At 31.3% G+C, this 21,031-nt stretch overlaps 1 pseudogene; it reads left to right on the forward strand.

The window, feature by feature from the left end:
* Positions 1-20,013: 20,013 nt before the first annotated feature.
* LOC120588612 (uncharacterized) lies at positions 20,014-20,132 on the forward strand (annotated as a pseudogene).
* The last annotated feature ends 899 nt before the right edge of the window (positions 20,133-21,031 follow it).

A 21,031-nucleotide genomic window follows, 5' to 3' on the forward strand; every position in this document is an offset into this window, starting at 1 on the left:
TTCTTCTTCTTCTTCTTCTTCTTCTTCTTCTTCTTCTTCTTCTTCTTCTTCTTCTTCTTCTTCCTCCTCCTCCTTCTCACTCCTCCTCCACCTCCTCCTCCTCCACCTCCCTTCTCCTCACCTCTTTCTCCTCCTCCTCCTTCCTCCTCCTCCTCCACCTCTTCCTCCTCCTCTCCTCCTTCTCCTCCTCCTCCTTCTTCTTGTTCTTCTTGTTCTTCTTGTTCTTCTTGTTCTTGTTCTTGTTCTTCTTGTTCTTGTTCTTGTTCTTCTTCTTCTTCTTCTTCTTCTTCTTCTTCTTCTTCCTTTCCATTATTATTATTATTATTATTACTATCATCATCATCATCATTAATGACTGAAACACATGAACAAATAATCCCAGAGACAAATATAACAATGCAACTACAATAAGTATAACAAAGAAGGTATATATTTCAGTGAGATGCTGTAATAAGGAGATATAACACTCTTGAAGAAATCATGGATTGTTTTCGAATGGAAGAATCAATGTAAATGACATCTGAAAGATGATTAATCATCTTTAATTAAATATCTGTAATTCCAGTAAAAACTCTAACAGTATTATTCATGGACTTTGATAAGCTGGCTTCTATATTTTATTTGGAAAAAAAAAGTTCAAAAAGAGTCATGTTAATTTTGAAAAAAAAAAGAAAAGTAGAAAAAATTGCCCTATATTATAAATGTATAATGTCAAGGTATAATATCGAGGTATATTTTGGCCAATGAAGAGATAATTAGGACAATGGAACTGAATAGAGAACACAGAAGAGAACCTGTGCTTATAAGGAAATGAAGTATGATACAGGGGCATTGCAGATCAGTGCAAATTGATGGACTATACATCAAATAATCAATTGATTATCTTTTTGTAAAAAAAGTGAATCTATACCTGATATCATATATATTAAATTTTTTTTAAATTTAACAACAAATTTTAAATTTAGGAAGAAAATATAACAGATTACCTTTATAAAATTGAATATTTCTTTAATAAAGCATAGAAATGCAAACTTTAAAGAAATATGTTGATGTATTTGATTATATTATAATTTATAACAATGTATACTCACAGAAAGACATCAGAAGGCTATAATATAATCTCAGGCTCAGAGATATTTATAAGACTTTGTATTTATAATACATTTTTAAAAATTAAAAATCAGTGAGGAAAAAATATATCCGGTAGGTGAACAAGCAAAATATTTAATTAGATAATTTATAGGAGAGATTAATAAACATATAAAATAAGCTCAAATTTTCTACTCTCAAGAGAATGGAGTTAAAAACCTAGTAAGAGAGTTAGTTTCACATTAGTGATAACAAAGATGCACAGACATGATCTCTTTTATTCTGCTAAGAAAATATAAACTTGTACAACCACTTTATATAGCAATATGATAATTCCTAGAAAAAATAAAGATTCACATACAATGCATGTTATCCAACTGTATGTATATACTGGAGAGAAATATACTACATTGTTTATATAGGCATATATTTTATTGCTCAAGAAAAAGAAGTATGGTGTGAGGAAGGAAGGGAGGGAGAGGAGGAAGGGGGGAATTAAGAACCTTAAATGTAATCGTTGGAAGAATGGTGAAAAAAATCATGTTGTATTTATATATGAAATAGCAATATCAGTAAAAATGGATAAACTAACTCTCTGTATAAATATGGATGAACATCACAAGTAATATTGTGTGTAAAAAGGTAAATTGCACAAGAAAATATGCCATGATATTCAGTGGTGTTACGTGGATTGTTTTCAAACACATAATCAATGAGTTATTGCTTAGGAATACATGTTCATGTAGTACAAAATCTTTTTTAAATGTATGGTATTGATAAAACTTTGAATCAGAACATTGGTTATCTGTGGTTGAGAGTTGGGGAGGAAATATAACACTATCTTTATAAAACTGAATATTGATATAATTGGGGTGCGCAGGGATTAAATTCTGTTGCCAATGTTTTATTTCTTAAAATAAGTGAGGTAAAGATGAGTGTTGGTTATATTCTCTAACTGCCTCCCCCACCTTTTATTTGAATGTCTGATAAGACTTAAAATGGGAGAAAAAGGCTTTCAGACATAGGAATTACTACATAGGAAGGAAGAGGCATAGGACAAGAAGAGCCCAGAGTGCTCAGGCGGAGAGTGTTTGAGATTAGGCCAGACTAGCTCTGTAAGAAGGAAGATCATGCAGTCTTGCTAGCTGTGTCAAGAAAACTTTGTTCTTAAAGCTATGAGGAAATTTTGAAGGAAATTAAGTAGAAATGTAATGTGATCATATTTTCCTTGTAAGACAATGTAGTCTCAATTTTATTATTTAAGTTATTTTCTTCTGCCTGATTTTATAGATATAATATAAATTTAATCATATATTTTTATCATATATATTTTATCTTTATTGTAAATATAATTTAATTTGTGCTGTTTTGTGCAAAAGTAGGAGACTTATATAATGTAATATAGAGTATACTTACTGTTTCACTGGGAATTTTCCAGCACATTGGCTTTTCCTGGGACTGAAATTTCTGGGGGCCAATACACTATTCACATGTGATCATCTTTGTCCCTGACAGAAGTTTGTTGTTGTTGTTGTTGCTGTTGTTGCTGTTTTATTACTAGCCTTTTGAGTGTCTATTATTCTCTCTTTAAAAAAATATATATATATTTATTTTTATTATGGTGACATTGGTTAATGAAATCCAGTAAGTTTCAGGTGTACAATTCAACAGTAAGGCTTTTTTTTAAGAGTTAGTGTCTAAACATTTTTCTATAAAGGTACACATTAAACAAAATTATTGTCTTCTTGGTCCTAAGTATTAGTACAATTTTGATTCCAAAATGTGAGAAAGGGTAGTTTAGAGATCAACAATTAAAATAGGATTTTTCACACGTTTATTTCTATAATTTAAATAAAGGTAACTTCCTTAATTAGACTAAATTCTACTCATAGACAGCAGCTAGGTTTTTTGTATCTTTTTTCTTCCAATGTGATCATTCTGTATAAATAAATATACAGAATATCATTCTGTATAAATAAGTATACAATATGCAACATATTGACCAAATACAATATTGCATATTGACCAAAATGTCTTAAACTTAATAGAAATACAATCCTCAAGTCATTCGTATAATACTTTGGGGAAATGACACAACCTCATTTGCTTCTTGTAACAGAGTTTTCATAACTCCTGCTTTAGCTTCCTCGTCAGAAAAATAAATGCACTATAGACTTCTTAATGACTGACAAACTCTTCCAATGGAGCTGAATCCACTTTGTTTTCTAAGTCTCATTCTCCTTCAGCAAGTAAACAATTCATTGAGGAATACGATAAAACTTAAGGTTCATGATGAATTATCCTATACATTATTAGAGCTGTCACACTGCTGTATTGTTCATGTAATAGATCTTTGGTGCAAAGGCACCATCGTGATATATTATTCAAAAGGTAGGTTCTTCTGAGCAGTAGATTCAGCTTAATAAGAATCTTGCCAATTGTTTGAAAACATAAATTTTCAGAGTGGCACCTTATGCCAGACCCAATGCCACCTTCTAGATAATACACATATGGATGAACTACCTGTTATATAAAGGATATGAAAACATGCTTTGGATTGCTATATGCAAATATATCATAATGAACAACTGTACTTTTTTAGAGCCTAAATTTAATAAATCTATATACCTAATGAAATTAAAATGAATAAGAAAGAGGGTATTTCAGAGTTCATAAACTATCTTAATTTAAATGCTTTTCTTTCTTCCTATAGTCAATTACTTATAAATATATACAATATCTCAGTATAACTAAAAAATATAGCAAATACATTTTTAAAATATAATGTTACAAAATTCTTACTATAATTCTTTTGATATATATATTACTTTTCTGTCCTATGAAGATTTATTGCATATAATTCATTACTTGATTAGAAAATAAATATTGATTCTCTAGGGTTTTCATGGAATTAAGATCTGTAACACATTGTTTATTTTACCAGATAGGCTACACTAAGAAAACTGAAATTATCTGCAATATACATGATTGATGATTATTTTTACCCATTTAAGTACATGTATTAAGAGAACATACATAATCAGTCTTCTTTTTAATATTATGATTTTATTATGAAATTTATGCTATTGAAAATAAATTACCATTTTTTCCTGTAAACCCTTAATATATTTTTTTACTTTATGTGTAGCTACAATTTGGTCTAAACCACTTCCTTTATCTTTAATTAATTACTAGCTACAAATTAAGGTCATTTTAAACACCAAGAACATTGGTTTTACACAGCATTCAATTCAATTGTGTGCTATTTCCTTCAGCGTGTCAGATTTATTTTGAATCTTTTCACTAATAAAAGATTGAAAATGCCAAACACCAATAAAAAATATTTTGTTCTTTCATAAAGAATCAGAAACTCTGGTGATGGGAAAATAATTATCCCACCAAATTTTTGTGGCTCCCTCACAGCTCAGTAGCACAGTCTTGTTCTCCTAACCATGTCTCTAACTCTCTCTGATCCTCATAAGTCCATGCCAGAAAAGAAACGTTTCCCTCAATATAGGAAATGACAACTCTTCAACAAATAGCATATCCAAACGTATATTAATGAAAAAGAAAAAAGGAAGGGCATCAAATGTTATCTTCATCTATATCCTTTATCTTCATCTAATCTATCATAGATCTATCTACCTATTATCAATCTGAAATAACATCAGATTCCTTAAGGCCCACCAAGTTCTAATTTCTTTTATCCTTTAACATTTGACATATATTAAGCTACTTGGATTAATTATTACTTTCAACAAGGCACTGATTTAATATACTGTTAAAAAAGGGTGATAGATATTGATACTAAACAATCGTTTCCCTCCATGAGTATTTTTAAATGCCCATTCTCCTTGAAAAAATAGTAAATAATTGTAAAATTAAACAGAGAATTTTATTGTTTAATTTTAATAATTTGTTACAAAAATATATTTTTTTTCTCTTGAACCAAAGCTTTTCTTATATTTTTTTAAATAAATGTCATTGTATCTTTTGTATCTTTTTGACAATGTTCCAACATTTAATACCTTTACATAAAGGCATTATGTAATCACAGACCTATTCATGCATACTTCCTATCATTACAAAAAGAGCTTGGATCAACTTGTCTTAATCATATAATATCATTGAGTAACATATAAAATTTAAAAAGCAGTGTTAAGTAAAAATAAAGATTAAATATAAAAATAAAACTGATTTTAAACTCTGAAAGTGAGAAAATCTTATACAAATATAAACTTAATTCAAAATTTAACTACAATCTTTTTATCAAGTTAATCTGAGAGATACAAATTATAATATTTATATATTCTATAATATAAAAGCTAGTTAGTTCATCATTAAATGTAGAAATTTTGATAGCACAAGAAAAAGCCTTTTTGTGGGTCATTATAAAGAGATCAGAAATTCTCTAATAAAGTTCTCACCAACATTTCTACAAAGAAATGTAATATATTATTTAATGTTTTTCTTATATAATTTCTCAATAAAAAGTTTGTGAAGACCAATATGGAAAAGAGGTGTTCATTAATATTGTCTGCTACCCTCCACATTACTATGAGCCTAAAATCCTTTTGCTTCTTTCTTTTCACTCATGGAAAATACTCTGAAATTTCTCAAGAGGAACAATTCATCTTCTCTGTCAACTCTGTCTAGCTTAGAGCCAAGCTCTGTGGGTAACAAACTTTGTGCTAGATGTGAGTGTGGCCTCTCTGGGTCCACTGACCTATAAACACAAAAGAAAACTTATCTGTACACACACTTTACACACACACACACCATATAAAATGGTGGAAGAATAATAATGAATGTTCTTTATTCGAAATGAGAAAAAAAGAGAAAACTCTAGAATTCTTTCTGTTCAAATCAAAACCACAGAGATCTCTCTTATTTTTGAAATATTTCCTTTCTCCTTCAGTCTCTGTCCCAAAATAATGATTTGTGAAATCTTTACATGATTTTCTTTATGCAATCAGAGTTGTTTTAAAACAATAAAGCAACGAATACTTTTTCTGTATTTTGAAAAAAAATTAAAGCATGTTTACCTATCAATCTATTTATTTCTCTACCTACTTATCTAGTTATCTATTATTTATTATGTGGCAATCTGTATATTTTTTTCTTAATATGATATGATGAGCTTTCTTCCAAATCAATGTACATAGATCTAATTCATTTCTTAAACAGCTACAAAGTACTTCATGCTATGTATGTGCTTTATGTATTTGGTAGGATTTACCTAATTATTTTCTTATTTATAGGTTTTCAAAAATTTCTTTTTCCAATTATTTTCCCATAATTATGCCATATGCGCATGCACACACATGAACGCACATATACACACACTGTGCTTTCATTTCTGTGTAATATAATCTCAAATGCATACCATATCTTCAACAGCAATGGATATGACCCATCTTTATGACTTTTACCAATCTAAGTGAAAAATTGCATTGACTTTCTTTGAATTGCATTTCCTTAGCTTCTAGAGAGGTGTTTCATATGTCTTAAGATTTTTATATTCATAATTTGCAATTCACTCTTTGTGCATTTTCTCATTTTTATATTATTTACCCTTTTATTCTTTTATTTTTTTTTTAAATAAATTTGTGGGAGCTGGCATCTGTTGTAAATATTGTTTTTGAGACTATCCCTTTCTTTCATTTATTTTCAAAATAGAATCTTTTATTTTATCAAAAAAATTATTATGTAATTAAATAGGTTTCCTTTTTAAATCTGGATTCTGAGTTTTCTTGCTGACCTTAATAAATTCTCATAACCCAGTTTACACATGTATCCTCCTATTATTTCTAATATTTTATTATTTTACCTTTTATAGTTACATTTTAAGACATAATCAATCTAACAGGTGCTCATTTTGAGACATATCATTCAACTATTAAACTGATTTCTTTCAAAATTACAATCAAAATTTCAACAGCATTCATACAATGAAAAATGATTTTCTCAATAAGATAAAATTTATTGTGATTGGATACTTATATATGCATATTTTATTTATAGATTATATTATTTTACATTGATTTTAATAAGTATTTGGATACTTATATATGCATATTCTATTTATAGATTATATCCTTTTACATTGATTTTCTTTTCAGGTGCTAATCTTTTACAATATTGTGAACATTATTATGTGTAGTACAAGTCTTTTTCTGTCTTCTCAATTATTAGTTTTAAAATATATTAGGTATATGTCATAATTATTCTTCCAAATAAATTGTAAATTTTTTTTCAATTTTAATAGAAAAGGTCCAGTTTAAATTCACATGAAAGTTACATTATATATCAAATGCATTGACATGCATGTAGATTGTATGTATCTTTATTTATTCAGTTTATGAATATTTTTGCTGCATAATAAAATTATAAAGATTACCTGTTTTATATTTTCGTGTTATTTTTAAAATTTATTTTCAGTAGCTATTCTATATAAAAAATGTGGTTTACACTTTTTTTCTTTTGGATAGAAGGTCCACTCTACATATTTTTTGTGATTAAATTTTATTAATTTTCATATAATTTTTATTTCTTTTTTAACATCTATACTCAAATATATATACACATACAAATAAACATATATACACACATATATACACATATTATTTTTTTAAGACTAGTTGAATTAAGTTCAAATAATAATTGAATTAAGAATGAGATTTTGTGTGTGTGTGGAGAGAGCAAAGTAAGAAAATAACACTTTTATAGGTAAAAAAATGAAAGAAATATAGTGCATTTCCAAAAGTGGGAGGTTAATGAAGACTCTAACCTAAATTAATCTTCATGCCATTTCTGCCTTGTGATGAGCTGAGAATGAACCTAATAAAACCTAAATTATCCTCAGATAATCCATGGTGTTCTGTTACTCCCTTCCCTAAAAGAAAGTAGAGGAGTGGCAGGAGGACAAAGAGAAAGAAAAAGACAAGGAGGATTCTCAATACAAATATTCAGCTCTCATGTGATAGAACATGAATGACCTGAATATTTTAGCCCAGAGTCATAATCGTCCACTTCAGTCATAAAATATATGGGGAAATGTAGAAATAGAATAAACCAGAGAAAGATACCTATAACGTCACTTAATTTTGACAAGTGGTTTTTCCAAGGGAACTAATTAAATTAGCTCTAAAATGAATCTGTTATTAACTATATGCTTTGAATCACTATGTAGAGTTGTTAGAATAAGTCAATTAAATATGGGCATTCTCTTGTCAAAAAATAAATAAATTTAGTTCTAGAATAATTAATTTAATTATTAATCTCTGTAAGTGTTTAGATGTCATAAAAGCGTCTACTATACCAGCTGCTGTCTATAAAATCATAACATTATTAGTGGCCTACAATTATGGTTTTATTCAGGGAAAGTGAGAGGCATGAATCCAAATCTCAGTAAAGTGATTTCAAATCTAATAGAAGGTGTTGGAGTAAAACAAGCCAAGTTACAGTCTATTTTACACAAATCAAATGTTTTACTAAATCAATGTACTGTATATTTTTTAAATTATAAGATACACATCATTTATCTTTATCTTTTTGGAGATTGTATTTCCATGTAGCCCATATCCCTTTATAATGGTTGAATGGCCTAAGTGGTTAGCAGTATTGACACATATCTTTTAAATTGTTGTAATTTACCAATATCACTTACATAACTGCAAACACCTTGGGTTCAGGAAACAAAAATAATGGATAACATTTTGCTATAACCATGGTGATAATGAATGATAACTCATTGTTATTAAGAGTTTTACACATTGTTATGGGTCTTGGCTACCAATTTAATATCTCATGAAAAATATTTCCAGTATTCCAACAATAGAGAAGTCAACTTTCTTATTGTCATATCTGGTACACCAATATCTTATTCCTTATTATACTGTCAAACTACAGAATAATTCACTGAGGTAAATAAAAAATTTTGAGACCAAATTTATTAAATATAAATTTAAGTTACACAACATGGTACACAGTGAAAATAATGTGGAATTTAAAGAATACAAGAAGTCATTTAGTTTAAGTGCATCTGTTAGTGTGAAAAACATAAATAAATTGTTTTAGTATAATTAAGCTTTATAGTTTTAAAGAAAATAATTTCGTACTGAAATGTTAAACAGTTAAATGATATGTGCAATGGAACCAAGATTACTTGTGTTGTAATTTTCCTGATATACATTATTTACTTAATTCAGTCTATATGTTTCTAAGTCCTTTCCATGTATTAACTCAATTAATTCATTCCACAGATCTACAATGTAAGTACTAATATTATTAAGCATATTTGTAGACTGAGGCATAGAATTTAAGTAATTTGTCCAAGGCCAAATAGCTAATAATTCATCTGGAGAATTAAATTTAAGCATGTGGTTGTGGAGACCATACTTGGATACAAACCTGTGCTAGAATTATTCTCATCAATATTGCTTTAGAATGCAAATGTTAAACTCTGACAGCATGTAACCTAAAAAGACAACTGTGATCACGAATGAAAGATATGAATTAAGCACACAAAAAAATTAATAATCATTCAAATTCATTACCAAAAAAAGGAGAGCTTAGAGCTCACAAGGTAATAGTTCTTCCTGGGATCCTTCGTAATAAGAGAAACTTGAATATTATTGTGAATAGAAAATGTATCATGTAAATTATGATCACATTAGGAGACACTTTCTGATGTTCAAAGCGACAATAAGCATCTTTAAAGTAGGAGAATTAATAAATTTAATCACCTGAGAAAAAACATATTTTAGTGTCCAATAGAGTATTACCTTAATATTTAAAAGTCTTAATTGAATTCATTAAATATTTTCATTCATTCATATGTATAGGTCAATAGATGATAGATAGATGACAGATATTATAAGTGCCGTTATTACTATGACGGAGCACATAGTTTTTCCTTTCACGGTGTTTACATTATTTTGGCATGTGGGGTATGGAAATAAGTTAAAATAAATCACCAACTGATTTTCAATAGTGTTAAGTCCTTCGAAGAAAATGAAATGAGATTACTGGAGAGAAGGTATTTAACTCCAATTGGGTGATCGGAGGCTTTATTGAGAAGATGATGTTTAATTAGATACAGGAATGTTAAGAATGATCCAGTCATGCAGAGTTTGGGAACTAGAGCGTTCCAGGCAGAAGTATCGACATAAGCAAAGATTTCAAATCAGAAATGAGTATGGAATCCTTTAGACTCTGACAGAAGATCAGAATTAATGCAATAAAAAGAGAAAGGCAGAGAGAAATAGGTAATGAGATCAGAGAGGTAGACACAGATTGGATAATACAAAGCCTTGGGAGTCAGGATGAGATTCTCTGGTTTAATTTCCGATTATGATATATAAAGTCATTGGATGATTTGAGTGTTAGGCAAAATCATTTCTGGTTCTCGACTTGACCTAAGCCAGTTAAAGAAGCAAATTGCTCTCAGTGAGGACCAGTTTGCCCCAAGGGGCGAGACTGTATCACCTGAAAGAAATGTTCTTACATAAATAAATAAGCCCATTAAGTTGTTTACTGCTTGGGAATATACAGCTCTTAAGCACAGGCCACTTGGCTAAAAACCACCTGTGTTCCTGGAGGGTGTATATATATATATACATATATACATACATTCATGTATATATGGGACTGCATATATATGAATGTATGTATGTGTGTATATATATATATATATACACACATACATACATTCATATATATGCAGTCCCACTCCCTTTCTGGTGTGAAAATTTACATTCTTGTTGCTGTCCAAGACTCAGCTTCTGTCTGTTAATAAACTCTGTTTAATTCTGGAGTTGTCAACACTTTTTCTTTGGTCTCTCAGCCCAGTTGTCCTTTGGAGGGTCCAGTATACTTCAAAAAATTTTCTAACATGGAATAAGTGAGTAAAGTATAGAATTTATACTTTAAAATAATCATCTAATTTTCTTTGTAGATAACTCTTAGGGAGATGAGAATAGGCTTAAAGGAGACTAGTTAGCAGGCTATTGAAGTAGTGAATGTAATAATTTAAGTAGGATTCTATATTCGTATCTGATTGCTGCTGTAAGGAATTATCACAAATTTAACAGCTTAAAACAGTAGAAATTTATTATCACATAGTTCTTGAAGTTAAAATCTTGAAATAGGAATTGTTGAACTAAAATTAAGATGTCAGCGGGGTTGAATTCCTTCTAGAGGCTCTAAGAAAGAATCTCTTCCATGCCTTTTCCAGTTTCTAGTGGCTACTCACATTTCTTGGTTCCTGGCTTTTTCCTCTGTCTTCAAAGTTGTGAAGTCCAGTCAATTATTTCTTACTGCCATATTTCCGGTTCTCCTTCTCCTCTCTCTTCCCTCTTTCATGTATAAGGACCCTTGTGATTATACTAGGCTCATCTAGGTAGTCCTAGATAATCTTTCCCTTTTACAGTACCTATCAACATCCTTAATTCTATCCTCAAGCTTAATTCTTCTTTGCCATGTAACCTAACGTATCCAAAAATTCCAGGGATTACAACATGAACATCTTCAGTGGTCATTGTTCTGCCTACCACTGATGGTAACAGCACAAGTAGTAAGAGGTGATCAGAATCAGAATAAAATTTGACAGTAGAATGAGCAGGATTTATGCTAAATCTGTGGTAATTTCTTACAGCAGTATCAGAACAAGAAGCAAATAACAATAAGGGAAGATTGCTAAATGTGCCCTCTGAGTGAATGATGATACATACCGTTGCCTGAGAGTGGACAGTTCATTGTAAGAGGCTTGATTTCAGGGAAGAAAGAAAAGTTGGAGATATATATATTTTGGAGAATTCAGTCTTAAGTTTGTGTTTTGTTTTCAAATATGTTCTTTTCACCTCTCTACTTTGCATGCCAAGACACTAGTAAATGAATTATTCTTCACTTTCTCATTTAGTTGATTTTCTAATAGTTGTTTTATATGTGCTTTCTTATGTAAATTTTAATTATTTGGTGTCAAACAAGAGGGTAATTTAATTTGGTAAGGAGACATTGCCATCCATCACTCATGTGTTTTGACAATGTAAGGAGAAATCTCTTACTTGGTTTTCTAGCTCACTCTTTAATAATACAGAGCACTCAGCACAATCCTGCTAGAAGTGTTGCATTAAACCAAGGAATAGATTATTACTCCTCTTACTTTTAAAGAAAATCTTAATTCACTCCAGAAAAAATAAAAATGAATTTAATTTGGTAAAGAAGCCTATAGTTCCTCCAAAACTGAAATTATCTGTTGAAAGAGGTCACTGCTCTGAGATTTTCAAAATTATTCACCCAATATGTAAAACTTAATATTATAATCATTAATATTAGATAAGCAATTAAGTACATGCAAATTTTATTCTTAACTTTTTTGAGGAAACTCATGTAATAAAGTGGAAGGACATTTTGTCACTTTCTAAAACATACAAAGAAATGAAAAGGCAAATATGGCTACAAATATCAGTTTCATGTGTCTAGCATTGCATTCACCAACTAATCTTATAAAACAAATTGAATAGCAATAAGAATAAGTGTAGTAGTTGCTGCCAATCATGGAATCCCAGGGGGCTTGAGAGGCCATGAATCTGGGTCCCTCAAAGATGGTGGAGGGATACAAGCAGTAAAATACCTGTGTAAGTTAAGAAAATACTTTTTAATTGACAAGTTTGTTATATGAAGACTTCAGTATGGAAAAGTTCTGTGCTTACAGATATGAAAATTTAACTACCAGCATTATCATGGATATCGGCTATGTCTATAGGTGTAAAGTTATTTGACTACTTTGAGTTTCCACCCCCTCACAAAGGCAATAGCGTTTTGTTTATATAGGATTGGTTGTGGATAGTTTAGCTTCCTAGATTCGACTATTTCCAAAGTATGATGCTTTCATTTTATAAGTGAAATCAATTTAGGAAAATCAATGGTGACTCCATTTTTGACAGTATTGTGAGGAAAATGTAGTTTAAATACATTGTTTTAGTAACTGAATCTACTTTACCTGAGTTACTTGAAAAACGACAGAGTGTAAATTTTAACAGTCTCTTCTGTCATTCCTTTAGATTTGACTAAATGACAGAATGTTTATATTAATTTTAATATTTTAATTGCACACATACACACACATACACACATGCATGCACACATAAACAGTTTCACTAACATCGTGATTACTTACCATTGTTGGCTATCATTGAGTAAGTACATTAGTCAGATTCTCAGTGACTCAGCATGTAACAGTGTATTTGTCTCTCACACAAAATGTGCTGGTCTGGTGCCACTTCAGGACAACTCCCTTTGAACAATGATGAGGGAATCCTGGTGTGACTCTGCTGTCTCATCAAAAAGCCTTTATGGTCACCACAGCCGAAGAAGAGTGGATGACAATGAAGTAGAGCATAGGCTCTTCAGTTCCTCAGCCGGGAAGTAATTCTTCATTCCCTTGGGTAGATCTAGTTCCTTTCACCTAAGTGCAAAGATGCTTGGGAAATATACTTTTACTGTGTGCTCAGGAAGAGAAAAAACAAAAGGATTTTGTAATTATATAACTTGTTCTGTGGCATAGTGATTGCTATGTGCCAGGCAATGTGCTAAGTGCTTTTCCAACATTATTTTATTTAATTTTTCTTCCCCAAACACTATGTAGGCATATTTGTATTTACACTTTTCGGGTAACATAACAAGTTCAAAACTACTCAGAATAAATAGTTCCTCTATTAAGCACAGAGCTTTTATTTAAATCTAAAGTTATCTGAATTTTAATACTAAATTTTAATGTAAAATTTAATGTTTTGGAATATAAGCCTGTTTTCAAAATATAAACCTTAATAAATAAGCAATATGACTAGATAATTAAACAAGTCTATTCTGTGTACACTGAGGTTGGAATACCTATTTATTATTGGTAGCAATTTTTCAATTTAAAAATTTTGATCTGATTACAAATTATAACAAAATTGATGTCCCAACAGTTATTTTATAAACTTGAGCAATATTTATGTAACTGTACAGGTATTTAGGTTGCTCAGATGAACAGTCAGTCAATTATATAAAATCTCAATTTTAATTAAACTTGGTGTAATAAAAATATCTCATTGTAGTCAAATAAAAAATAGTTTAAAATTTATTTTAAAAATCTCAAAAAAAATGAAGTGTTTCTAAATACTTTAAAATGGATCAGAATGAAGAATCAAAATAATCTTGGAGGGTGTCTACAGAAATATAAAATTGTTCACTTTGTACCAAAAAGCTCAGACAAAAACAACAAAACTCTATAAATTGGTCCAGTAGAACATAAGCAAAATGTTTTAGTTGCTAGTATTTTTATAGGCATCTATAGTTCCTAATCACTAGATGTGATAAACTGAGTAAGTTATTAAGGAAGTGATGAACTCTAAAAAACCTTCATCGGAAGTACATTAGAGTAATAATTCCACAAATAGTTAAATTTAGCTACTGACCAATGAGAATGGCTTTTTTACGTAGAGTTTACCAAAAATATATATTATTTTCAATACTTATATTAAACACATATCCCCAAAATTAATTTTAATTATATCACTCAAAAATGCCAAAATAAGTTAGAAAAATAAAAATATTATTCTGTTGTTGCTAATCAAGTTGGTTGATTAATGAAGAAAAATATACCTTATAAATTTGTTTTGCTTTTTTTATTTTAGCTAGATTCAATTACTTGTATGTTACATTTAATCACATTTGCTCGTGTGTAAGTACATTTACTTAAATTTCTTAAATAATGCTGTATATAAAACAATAAATGACTAAAAATAATATTTTATTTATATAACATTTGATTTAATTTTGGTGTAATTTCAATAAAATGCTGACGTCTTGATAATAATAGAATGCAGCAATACATTTTACAGTATAAATTTAATGAATGTGGTTATTATTGAATTAAATTAACAAAGTAAATGATAGTGATCTTTTAAGTGAAGTAAGAATTTAATCATGTTACTCATTGGTTAAGAACCAGCAACTATCTAGATAATTTGAGAAAGTTGTTGGTGAAATGACTGTGTGACTCAGATTCAGTTTCATTTTTATTATGATAGCCAGGTTGTGTGTAAAATAATGCTTTCTGGCCTCAAAAGATTTTTCAAAGAATTTTTCAGTAACTCTGGCCCTCATTTTAGATAAAGTTGGCTTTCTAGGAACTGAGAAGAAATCAAGCAAACCTTAAAAGGTGCTCTAAATACACTTTGCCTCAGAATAATGTCCTCTCTCTGTCATGCTAGGACACTTGAAGAGAGGGCTTCCACTAATCTATTTTAATACGGTACAAATTTTCAGGCATATCACCTCTCTCACTTAGAGCTCTCTCACTTATAAAAATATTTTTTGTATGAATTAAAGACATAGGGCCAAATTTTCATCCTTTGTAACTCCAGGGGAATACATACTCATTAGACTTACTTTACACGCTGCATTTCCCTGGAGTTGGGAGAATGAAATTCTGGTCTGTAGTAGTTTATTCTTTTGCTTTAAAGTGCTCTAACTTTTCTGAGACTTTATAATTTGAAAATCTTGTCCCAATTTTCTCTTCCTCTAACATATTTTGGTTAATGTCTGAGTCTTATCACTTAGCCTTAACTTTCATCCTTGACTTCTTTGGCACTTAGTCTTCCCCATAGTATTGCAGATGCTCTGAGATGCAAGGGGGTGTGTGTATGTGTGTTTCTATTTTGTCTATATGCTGAAATAAACAGGAATAAGAAATAAAAGGAAATGCCTGACTTTTTTTCCGATAAACAGATTGCTGATAGAATTTTTCTGAAGAAAAAAGCAGTATTAGAAATCTTCACTTTTTTCCTACTATATAGACTTCAGACAAAAAAAAAAGTCTTTTGTTTATTTACTTAAATTCATATATATATGAACACATAGTAGGAATTCAATTGTTATTTGATGAACAATTGAATGAAAGGAGAAAAAGCAAATCGTTGAAAAATATTAATCTCAATATTTTTAACTATCTTGGCAGCTTCTTCATATCGTTCATATGTATATGTGAAGCACATAGTAACAATTCTCTAACTAATCTATCTAATTGATCTGGTGTCAAAAAAGCTATTGTGACATACATATTCTTAATTTTTGTTTTTCAATTTAAATTTTCTTGTTCTCAGAATGTCACTACCTCTATGCAGCCACCTCTTCTATAGATTATTATAGATTCTATAAAAATAGTTCATTAACTCAGTCTATTAAGTCACTTCTATGTGGCTGATGCTAGCACTGTTCCAATCATTTTGGATTTTCAGTAGAACAGAAAAAATACTTTCCTTTATGAAGCTTGCATGAAAGGAGAGTTGCATGATTTAAAAAACAATTTAAAGTTGCATGATTTAAAAAACATACAAATGAGAAAATAATGATATGGCACTAGTTATAAAGTATAATGATTAAACAAAGGAACAAAAAGCAGTAGAGCAAAGTGCAACTTTAAATAGAAAGTCACTCACTCTGTTTTATATTACTAAATCACCTCAAGCTTTTTACATCTGATGCTTTCTTTCCCTGAGATTTTCTTACCCCAGTTTTCCTGTTTCCTCCCTTCTTCCCTTCAGGCCTTTTCTCAAAGAGCATCTTCTCAATGAGGCTTTTCCTGGTCAGAGCCTATTTAAAATAATAACCGCCCTTCTACTTCTCACCATAGAAATATAAGAAAGGAGAAAAAAAAAAAACGGATCAGCAGCAGAAGATCAGGCAGGCAGTACCTTGGGGCCACAACTGCAGCATCTCCCTTGTTACTGAAAACTGGGAGAAGAACAAGCACTGACCAGAGGACTGTGTGTCTTGCTGCAGCTCCATAATCTCCAGCTACCTAGCCAGCAGAGTCAACAATGAAAAGGACGGCTTTGTTAAAATGTTAAAAACTTTTAAAAAATAATGAATTATTTTAATTAGTGATGAATGCTGGATAGTAATTGCTTTTTATCTTCTGCCCTTTCTAAATTGCTCCTCTAGACTTGAGAGTTAGAAATGCTAATAAAATAGAGATTCTTAGAAATTTAATTAATAATCTCTGCTTTGCAATTTTAGGTAATTTCTCTTTTTCCGCTAAATCAGTGGTGGCTGGACTAAATTACTGACAGAGTTCTGACCTTCTGTTGCTGCTTCCATAGTACTCCTAAAATGCCTGATTAATTGGCTCAAGAACTTTCAAAAGGATAATAAGTAGATTACTAAGAAAACGTTTTTGATAAGCCTTGGCAGTTACAAATTTGCTCTTTATACACCACCAAAGGGAGAAATGTGTCATAGTTAACATTGCCACTCATCAAACAGCACAAGTTGTAGAAAAAATAATATCTGGAGGGCAAAAAAATCCCAAACTCCATTACAACATATAACTTTTGCTGGAAACACAAAGCTTCCATTAAAGCTTCTATTTGCAAAATATTAATGGTTCAGGAAATGATCAAACTGTTTATTCATACAAATATTTTATAATTTCTATGTTTTTTTGTACTGAAGACTTGATTCTTTCCATTTATGAAGAGATATGTGATGAGCAGGCTGTACACTTTTTAAGGCCATATCATTAGATGGTGACCAGGTTGTTTTTCCCTCTTGAGGTTTTCTGTGTTATTTTGGTCCTTTATTCCTATCATCAGCCTAGCCAGTATTTTTTCCCCTCTTCTTTTCACTGAAGCTTCGCACTAACCACAGAATGGGCATTTTAACCAAGGATCACATTGAGATGGAATTAAAATCACATCTGCCACTATTAATCTAATTCAAAATTGTCTAGGTTAACCGCAAATAGAATTATGATTCAGCTTTTGGAATTCGTCAATTTTATTTTATTTTTAAAAAATATACCAAAAAGTTAAGTGGTAGCACAAGAATATGATTTTGTTTGTCCGTTATGATTTTAAGTATATTTTTGTAAGGAAAGAACACTAATTTTTCTTTCTTTCCTGTGGAATATGTACTGTTCATCTAATTTTATATAGAGAAATATAGATACGATTTAGAAAACTGGATAATCTCCCATTATATGACAATTCTCAGAAGTAATTGAGCTTATTCTGAGTTTTTTAAATCAATGAAACCAACAGGTTCTTCTCATTTAAGGAAATAAAATTATTGTACTGAATTCATACTTAATAAAAAATTCAAATTCTCACAATATTAAAAAGATGAGATGAGTTTTGTAAATTCTGATTATGTGCCAGACATTGGCCCCAACAATTTCCTTCTCTCAGAATTACACTCAACAACCAAGCCAAGCATAGCTTTAAATTGTGTCTGTGGGCATCTGTGCTTTATCTCAGTTTATTTTGTGCATCTGTTAGCAAAATGTGTCTTAAGGTAGCGGTCCCCAAACTTTTTGGCGCCAAGGACCAGTTTTGTGGAAGACAATTTTTCCACGAACCAAAGGGAAGGAAGATGGTTTCAGGATCATTATATGTATTATATATATTGTACATTTATTTCTACTATTATTACATTGTGATATATAATGAAATAATTATATAGTTCGCCATAATGCAGAATCAGTGGGAGCCCTGAGCTTGTTTCCCTGCAACTAGATGGTCCCATCTGGGGGTGACAAGAGACATTGACACCTGAAATATGTTGCTTATGCCCAGTCTACTCCATAATCTTATTTGGGTTGCTGTCGCTGCAGAAAATCTTGCTTCACAAAGATAAGGATGTTGGAAATGTTAGCAGGCTTTTCAGTGCTTTTGTGGCAATTTCAGGATATTCCACTTTGACTTTTATCCAGAACATATGGAGATTTGAAGTATCTAAACATACTTTTAAGGTCACTGTCATTTGCGATCTCTAGCAGTTGATCCTCTTCTAGTGCGGACAAAGTTGATTCACCTGGTTTATTCACAAATCGGTCACCAATCCATTCCTTCCCAGTTTGAGGGGTCTTTTGTGGTTGAAAAGTAAGGCTCAAACTCTTCTGAAAGCTGAGATAGGTGATCAGGCACCAGCTGGGAGAAAAAAAGACCCTGGCTCAGTCTCTTTCAAAATCTCTAATGTTTGAAACATGTTGAAAATCCCAATGTTTACTCATAGCCCCTATAATTCCAGTCTGACTTTGAAGTCAGCCACTTTATCTGCCGACTTGAACATAGTTGTCGTTCTCCCGTGAAATGACAAATTGAGTTGGTTAGGCAGTTGAATATGTCACAAAAATAAGCAAGTTTTGTGAACCATTCTGTGTCACTGAAATATGCTGCCAGTGATGACTTTTTTTCTTAAAAAGAACTTCTGGAGTGGCTTTTGTAACCCAAAAACTCTGGCCAGTGACCTACCTTTAGAAAGCCATCTCACTTCTGTGTATAAGAGAAGACAATGTGTTCTGTGTCCATCTCCTCACAGAGCTGCGTGAACAGAATGAGTTGAGTGTGTACTTTAATGTGGCTGATCATTTTAATCACATCCTGCAAAACACTGTCAAGTTCAGGTGACATTTTTTGGCTAGACAGCGTTTCTCTATGAATGATACACTGTGTAGACTCACATTCAGAAGCAACCTCTTCGACACGAGTAGTGAAACCAGAATGCTCTCCAGTCATGGTAGCCACTCAATCCTTGCATATAGTGATACAAAACGACCAATTCAGTTTTCCTGCTATGTAATCATTCAAAGACTTGAATAATTCTGCAACTGTTGTGTTGGCTGGCAACAAAAGTGCACTTAACATAGCCTCATGCACATCCTCCTGAAAAGTATATCATACAAAAGCAAGCATTGTTGTCTTGTCAACATCTGTAGACTTGTCAACCTGGATTGAGTACCACAGTAACTCATTAACCCTCTCTAACAATTCTGCCTCAATATCCTCTGCTATTTCATCAATTTGTCCAGTTATGGTTCTAGCCGAAAGAGGAACATGTGCCACTTTTAAACTGTATCCTCTTCTAAAAGTTCACAACTATGGCTGTGCAACCCTGAACGTGCCCGATCTCTTCTGATCTCAGAAGCTAAGCAGGGTCAGGCCTGTTTAGTACTTGGATGGGAGACCATCTAGGAATACCAGGTGCTTTAAGTGTTTAATAAATTAATAAATACATAAATAAATTAATTAATTAAATAAAAGTTCACAACAAATGTCGTTAGCATCAGGCAGGGTTAACTCCTTAGCAACAGTAGAGAGCTTTTTAGCTTTAGCAATGCAGTTAGCTACTAAGAATGATGCTCTCAGTGCAGACACATTTGATGAAGTGGAAGCCTTCAATAATTGCTTCTGTTTTTCGTGTTCACATTCTTTTTTCTTTTGAAAAACTCCAAAGGCTTCTTTTAATGCAGAGTTCTTGGTCTCTGCGTGGCAAAGCAGTTTTGAAGGTTTCATGGCTTCATTGGTTAGCCTGTTACAACATATCATACAAAGCAGTCTTAGAGGATATGAAGCATCTATTGTAATGATCCCATAATTTAAATAGATTCTTGGTATTTTCTTTTAAACGCAGCTTTGTTGTTGTTGTTGGCATTCTCAGAGTCTTCTGTTGTCTCATCATTGGCTCTTTCCTCCTTTTCAAAGAAGCTCTCCAGTGACATTAGTTTTTCACTCATTTTAGCTTGTGGATTTACCAAAATTTGTCTGAGACAAGTGCACAGTGCTGGAAAAAGATGCGGATAGAAGAGGTAAATAGAAGAGGGAAAGCCATGCACAAACTGAAATAAGTACCGCATTCTGACTTAAAGCCTGCCACCAGATGAACTGTACAATTGAAGTACATCAACTCACTTGCCACTATAAAGCCTGCCACCAGATGCAGCTTAATTGTCACTTGCCACTCACTGATATGGTTTTGATATGAGTCTGCAAGTAATTGATTTATTATGGTCTCTGTGCAGTCAAACCTCTTTGCTAATGTTAATATGTATTTGCAGCCGCTCCCCAGAGTTAGCATCACCACCTCAGCTCCACCTCAGATCATCAGGAATTAG

This window comes from Pteropus medius, unplaced genomic scaffold, assembly GCF_902729225.1.
Source record: "Pteropus medius unplaced genomic scaffold, Ma_sr-lr_union100, whole genome shotgun sequence".
Classification (NCBI taxonomy): Eukaryota; Metazoa; Chordata; class Mammalia; order Chiroptera; family Pteropodidae; genus Pteropus; species Pteropus medius.